General features: G+C 41.0%; 1 pseudogene; it reads right to left on the bottom strand.

Moving 5' to 3' along the window:
• Window positions 1-1,667: 1,667 nt before the first annotated feature.
• On the bottom strand, window positions 1,668-5,833 carry LOC119333180 (annotated as a pseudogene).
• Window positions 5,834-6,653: the final 820 nt, after the last annotated feature.

The raw sequence follows: 6,653 nt of genomic DNA, 5'->3' as shown, positions 1-6,653 counted from the left end.
GCATAAGCAAAAGACCAATGCATATTACCCAAGTTTCTTCAGTACTCGAGCATCACAAGGAAAAAGAGCAGTGCATCACTAGTGACTAAGTACAAACTAGTCAGATCTAGATGATATCAAACCGAATCAAATCAGCCACATCAAAGAAAGGAGAAAGTGATACAGCTAAAGAAAAAGATGGATGGAGGCAAGATAGAGAAGCAGCAGCCAACCTCATACTGCTCGGTCCACAGGCTAGTCCCGGTGGCCTGTTGGTAGCGGTCGAAGATCCCCATGATGCTGCGAGTAGCACATGAAGAAGAAGAACAAAACGAAGCCGCCTTATAGAGGTAATCAAGCAAGCAAACAGAAGCAACAGTGTAGTACAGAATGTATCACTATACAAGGGGCATAATTTTTGTACTAGTTAAAATTGAACATGGTTTATACTTCTCACATAAATCTTTACTCTTGTAAATTCAAAGCTATGTTTGATCCCAGATGACATGAGCTGATGATTATAATGTATGACACCCTACTGAAGCAACAAACAACTCCTGACTTATTACTACGAAGAAAATAGTTCTTCCCAAGCCTCCATTTTAACAATGTATGAGTCCTGACATACGCGACCACATTTAGTACATAATGTGTGTGTTTTTGTCCTCAAGCATCTACCAAGTAAAATTACAACCCACAAGCAGCCTTCAAGTTCAGTCTTAGACAAGCCAAAGATTACAATATAAGTGCCAGACCCAATTGTAGCGAGCCATACCGCGTAATATGCCTTCTTGATCTCACCCTGGCCGGCGTCCTTCTTCACGCCGAGCATGTCGTAGTAGTCCCTCACCACCATGGGCCTGGTCCCTGCACGCAGCCACAGACCTCAGGGCAAGCTCACCAAACCGGGAACAAATGAGAACCACAAGGATTAAGGTACACATGGCATTTTCCTAGTCTGCAGTCACTAAATAAATGAAAGGACTATGACGGAAATACAGTAAAATAGTCCAGTTAACTTGTCGATTAAGAGACTAATGAAACCGGTCACTCTAAGCATACTAGAGCTTCAAACCTCAAGCTAAACAGAGTAATACTAGTGCATACAAAACCTCAAGCTAAACAAAATGTGCAGTACCTAGGAAGTAATCATCATATTTTCACAAAAACAACATGCAATGCAGACATATATACCCATACAAGAAGATCACTGCCTGCAGTTTTATTTAGATGACATACACTGCAAAAATCTTAAGAGAAAATAACTGCACCGAGCAATTTACTTCATGATTAAGCAAGCAAGTCGACATGGCATCAAATTGAACACAAGCATAAAAGATCTATCAATCTGCATCATCAGTAGACCTACACTACAGCAGGGCATTTCAGCATTATTTAACCCTTCAAACATTTTGTCAGAGTACATGCCACGAGTCTACACTCTATAGTAAACACAGCTATAGCACAAATCTGGGGTACCAACCGTTCAAAAGGACAACAAAACCACATCTAAACAGCAGGGTTCCAGAAATCACAATACAAAATTGTGCATCTCACAGCTGACTCACACATATTTAATCTCAATAAAACTGGACTAACTACCCAATAATCAACCTCTTTAGCTCCAGTATTTTCAACCTGACCAATTTAGCTCCAATAACTAACAAGAGGTACAATCTTGGCTCAATTTAGCTCCATATTTTCTCCAGTGGGACAGGCACAATTTGTAGAGTGTGCTCAAACAAGAGGTAGTTATTCGTCTCATCAGCTATAATCTTGGCCACCTGATATACCAAGAACTAACGGTTGGTACTGCAACTCTCTCGGACGAGTACTAACTAGAAAGAGCACCATGGGACGGGGAGGGTTGGATGGAAATCTCACTAGGATGAGGTCGAAGATGAACCAGGAGGTGCCGAAGAGGAACATAGACAAGGATAGCAGGAACAGCATGAACTCTAGCCCTCTTCGACCAACCTCTGCACAAGCACAAGCACACGCGTGGCTCATGACTCAGTAGTCAGCGCGTACACCAAACAATTGACTATGGATTTCAGACATGTGTGCGTGCGTACCATGAAGACGGTGATCCGTGAAGCTGATCGAGACGTCGACGCAGGGCATAGCGATGGCGCCAAGCCGCGATGCCGCCTCCGAGGACGACGAGGGAGAGGACCAGGACCCCCGCTCGCAGTCGGTGGTGGCGACCATGTCCACGACGGCCTCCGTCTCGGGCCGCGGGATGAGCACGCCATCCCGGACAGTGACCACCAGGTCCTTCCAGTGCTTGTTCCCGAGCGGCACGCTGGACGGGGAAGGGGCGGAGGCGTCGGCGAGGACCCAGCGAAGATGGCGGTGGAGGTGCGGCGCCGAGGGTGGGACGAGCGCGGCCACCCTGCGGCGAAGGGCGCCAACTGAGGCCTCCGGGACAGGCGGAGGAAGAGCGGTGGACGTCCTCCGGGAGGCGACAAGGAGCGGGTGGCGGCGCGCGGGTGCAGGCGGCGGGGTCGGATCTGAATCGGGAGGTATGGGATCGGCGGGGTGGCGGCGGCGATGTGGGAGACGAGGGGAGGTATGGGGGAGAGGGAGCGCTAGGGTTCGTGGGGTGAGAGGGTGAGGGAGTTTTCTCTTTTCTTTTTTTGAGACAAAGATGGGGAGGGGGTGAGGGAGAAAGGGCTGCCGTCGGATCCGAGAGCATCCGACGGTGTTTGAGCACGATCCGCGTAACATGTCCATGGACCAATCAGAACCCAGTAGACATTATGACCTTCTAAATTGGTCATAGTCGACTAAAAATAAGGTGTTGAGCCATATTTTTTCAAAAAAAGGTGTTGAATCATTTTAACAATTTATGATATGAGAAATTCAAAAAGAAACATTTTCATTGTGTCACCAAATGTGACATAGTTTTTATGAAAACTAACAAACTTGGAATTGGAATAAGACAAATATCTTTTAAAAATTGTTATAGAAATGAGTTTTTAGGGGGGGGGGAATCATTTTCTATTTTCGGAGTGCAAAAAATGTTTATAGCACCACTCCATTTTGAAAAACTATAAGACAACATTTTATGTACAGTTGACCAAATCTTTAGATGTAAAATGCTTTCGATCCACCTCTCATCAAAAAGACAAATTGTGTTTCAAAAAAGCATGTACCTCGACATTCTTTTGTTTTTCTTCTACTTTTTCACATGAAAAATTCAAAGAAATGATCTTATATTGAGCACAATGGTGCATCTTGGAATGGCAAACAATGTTACCTAAGAATGTTTTCATTTTCTTTGCACGGAAAATTTATTTTTCATTTTTCGAGTGCCCGAAAAGAAGCTTTTTTGTGAAGGACCTGCCAAATATTTGTTGCAAAATTGGACCAAATCATTTTCTAAAATACTAGGCCATATTTAATGCACAATTGACCAAATGGTTGGGTGTAAAAAGTTTTGATCCACCTCTCATGAAAAAGACAAATGTTCGCCGATTCAGCTGGAAGCGGGTCAAATTTGAACTGTAGCTGCCTTGTAGTTTGCTGTTTATTTTTTTCAAAAATAATTTCTAGGTATATAAGTATCTATTTAATCAGAGAAACATCAAAAGGTTTCCAAGATTCAACCACTAGCTAGGAACGGTCATTCCCGCCGGTTTGACCGCATTTTGAAACGGGCATAAAAAATTCAAAAAAAATAAAAAAATTCTGAAACCTTCGATTGTGTCATTATATGTGACCAAGTTCCCAGGAAAAATAATAAACTTTTAATATAGCAATTATTTTAAAAAAGTGTTCTCTTAAACGAGGTATCACGTGTGGAGATCAACGGCTTTCAAGCCAAATGATCAATCTTATGGCCACATTCATGGCATAGTTTGTTCAAATGATCTCATATTGTGCACAATGGTGCATCTTGGAATTCCAAAAAATGTTGCCTAAGGGAATTCTCATTTTCTTTGGACGAAAAAACCATTTTCCATTTTTTGAGTGCCCAAAATGAGGTTTTTTTGTGAAGAACCTACCATATATTTGTTGCAAAATTGGACCAAATCAATTTTCTAAAATACTAGGACATATTTAATGCACAATTGACCAAATGGGTGGGTGTAAAAAGTTTTGATCCACCTCTCGTGAAAAAGACAAATTCCCGCCGATTTAGCTGGAAGAGGGTTAAATTTGAACTGTAGCGGCTCAAATTTGTAAAAATGGACCAAATCGATTTTATAAAATACTAGGACATGTTTAATGCACAATTGACACAATGGTTGGGTGTAAAAAGCCTTGATTCACCTCTAGTGAAAAAGACAAATTTCCGCCGATTCAGTTGGAAGCGGGTCAAATTTGAACTGTAGCTGCCTCGTAGTTTGCTCTTTATTTTTTCCGAAAATCATTTCTAGGTACATAAGTATCTATTTAATCATAGAAACACCAAAAAAATTCCAAGATTCAACCACTAGCTAGGAACGATCAAGCCCGCCGTTTTGACCGCATTTTGAAACGGGCATAAAAAATTCAAAAAAAATCAAAAAATTGGAAAAACCTTCGCATTGCGTCATTATATGTGACCAAGTTACCAGGAAAAATAATAAACTTGTAATATGGCAATTATTTTAAAAAAGTGTTCTCCGAAACAAGCTATCTAGTGTGAAGATTCATGGCTTTCAAGCCAAATGATCAATCTTATGGCCACATTCATGGCATAGTTTGTTCAAATGATCTCATATTGTGCACAATGGTGCATCTTGGAATTCTAAACAATGTTGCCTAAGGGAGTTTTCATTTTCTTTGCACGGAAAATACATTTTCCATTTTCCGAGTGCCCGAAATGAGTTTTTTTGTGAAGGACCTACCATATATTTGTTGCAAAATTGGACCAAATCGATTTTCTAAAATACTAGGACATATTTAATGCACAATTGATAAAATGGTTGGGTGTAAAATTTTTTGATCCTCCTCTCGTGAAAAAGAAAAATTTCCGTCGATTCAATAGGAAGCGGATCAAGTTTGAACTGCAGCTGCCTCATAGTTTGCTATTTATTTTTTCCAAAGATCATTTCTAGTTACATAAGTACCTATTTAATCAGAGAAACACCAAAAAAATCCCAAGATTCTACCACTAGCTAGGAACGGTCATTCTCGCCGTTTTGACCGCATTTTGAAACCGTCATAAAAAATTCAAAAAAATCAAAAAAATTGGGAAACCTTCGCATTGTGTCATTATTTGTGGCCAAGTTCCCAGGAAAAATTACAAACTTGTAATATGGCAATTATTATAAAAAAGTGTTCTCAGAAACGAGCTATCACGTGTGGAGATCAATGGCTTTCAAAGCCAAATGATCAATCTTATGGCCACATTCATGGCATAGTTTGTTCAAATGATCTCATATTGTGCACAAGGGTGCATATTGGAATGGTAAACAATGTTGCCTAAGGAAGTTTTCATTTTCGTTGGACGAAAAAACCATTTTCCATTTTTCGAGTTCCCGAAAGGAGGTTTTTTTGTGAAGGAACTACCAAATAATTGTTGCAAAATTGGACCAAATCATTTTTATAAAATACTAGGCCATATTTAATGCACAATTGACAAAATGGTTGGGTGTAAAAAATTTTGATCCACCTCTCGTGAAAAAGACAAATTTCCGCCGATTCAGCTGGAAGCGGGTCAAATTTGAACTGCAGCTGCCTCATAGTTTGCTATTTATTTTTTCCAAAAATCATTTCTAGTTACATAAGGACCTATTTAATCATAAATACATGGTTTGGTGGCGATACGTCGAGGTTTGGGCGGTGGCCGAGGGCCCCAACTCTAGAGCATGTAAACTCGCATGCCCGTCGCATGGTCACCGCGTGACCGTAATGTTGCCATGTGTTCTGGGCAGCCTAGGCATGTCTAGTGGGTTGGGCACTCCCCAGGTTGGTGCTAGGAAGAAAATTACAACATAAGATTCTCACGAGGAGACCGATCGGTGCTCAAACATGAATTAGCAGCCAAGTGTTTGATTAGCGGTACGGGAAATGCACATGGCCAATGGGCGTGAGTTTTGGCTGAGGATGATCATCTACTAAGGAGAATGTCTTCACAAATTTTTAGCTCAAAAAGAGGATTCTAGGTGGTACTTGCTTTGCAAAGTACCACGCTAGACAAAAATATGAATGTTGAAGCTGGGATCAAAATAATGAATGGAGTGAGCTGAAATTTTGTGGAGGATGGTTATTTGGGCATAGGAAAGCATTGTAGAAAATTGATACCATTTGGACATGCCAAAGTAGTACTTCCTTCACAATGCTCTTCTATGGACAAAAACTTGGGAAAACTAGTGAGAGAGATTGGATGAATTAAGAGCTCAAAATTGGTGTAGGCAAGTTACTTAGGTATGGTCATGCGCTGGTAAATTTTTAGATCATTTGGGTAAGCCTAGCTAGTACTTACTTCACAAAGCATCTCTCGAGGTAGAAACTTTGGAAATTTCCTGAGAAAGATTTACTAGGAAAATTGAGTTTAATATTATCATGTGGCAATGATTTGGGTATGGAAGAGTGCCCGAAAAGTTTGAGGGTAATAGGAGGGGTCTATATAACACTTGCTTTGCAACGTGCCAATTTGGCCATAAAATATAAATTGAACCTGGGCTCACATAGATGATTTGACTGAGCTGCAATTTGGAGGAGGGTGATAATTTGGGCAT

This window comes from Triticum dicoccoides, chromosome 7A (assembly GCF_002162155.2).
Source record: "Triticum dicoccoides isolate Atlit2015 ecotype Zavitan chromosome 7A, WEW_v2.0, whole genome shotgun sequence".
NCBI lineage: Eukaryota > Viridiplantae > Streptophyta > Magnoliopsida > Poales > Poaceae > Triticum > Triticum dicoccoides.
This window is presented reverse-complemented; position numbering and strand designations above follow the sequence as displayed.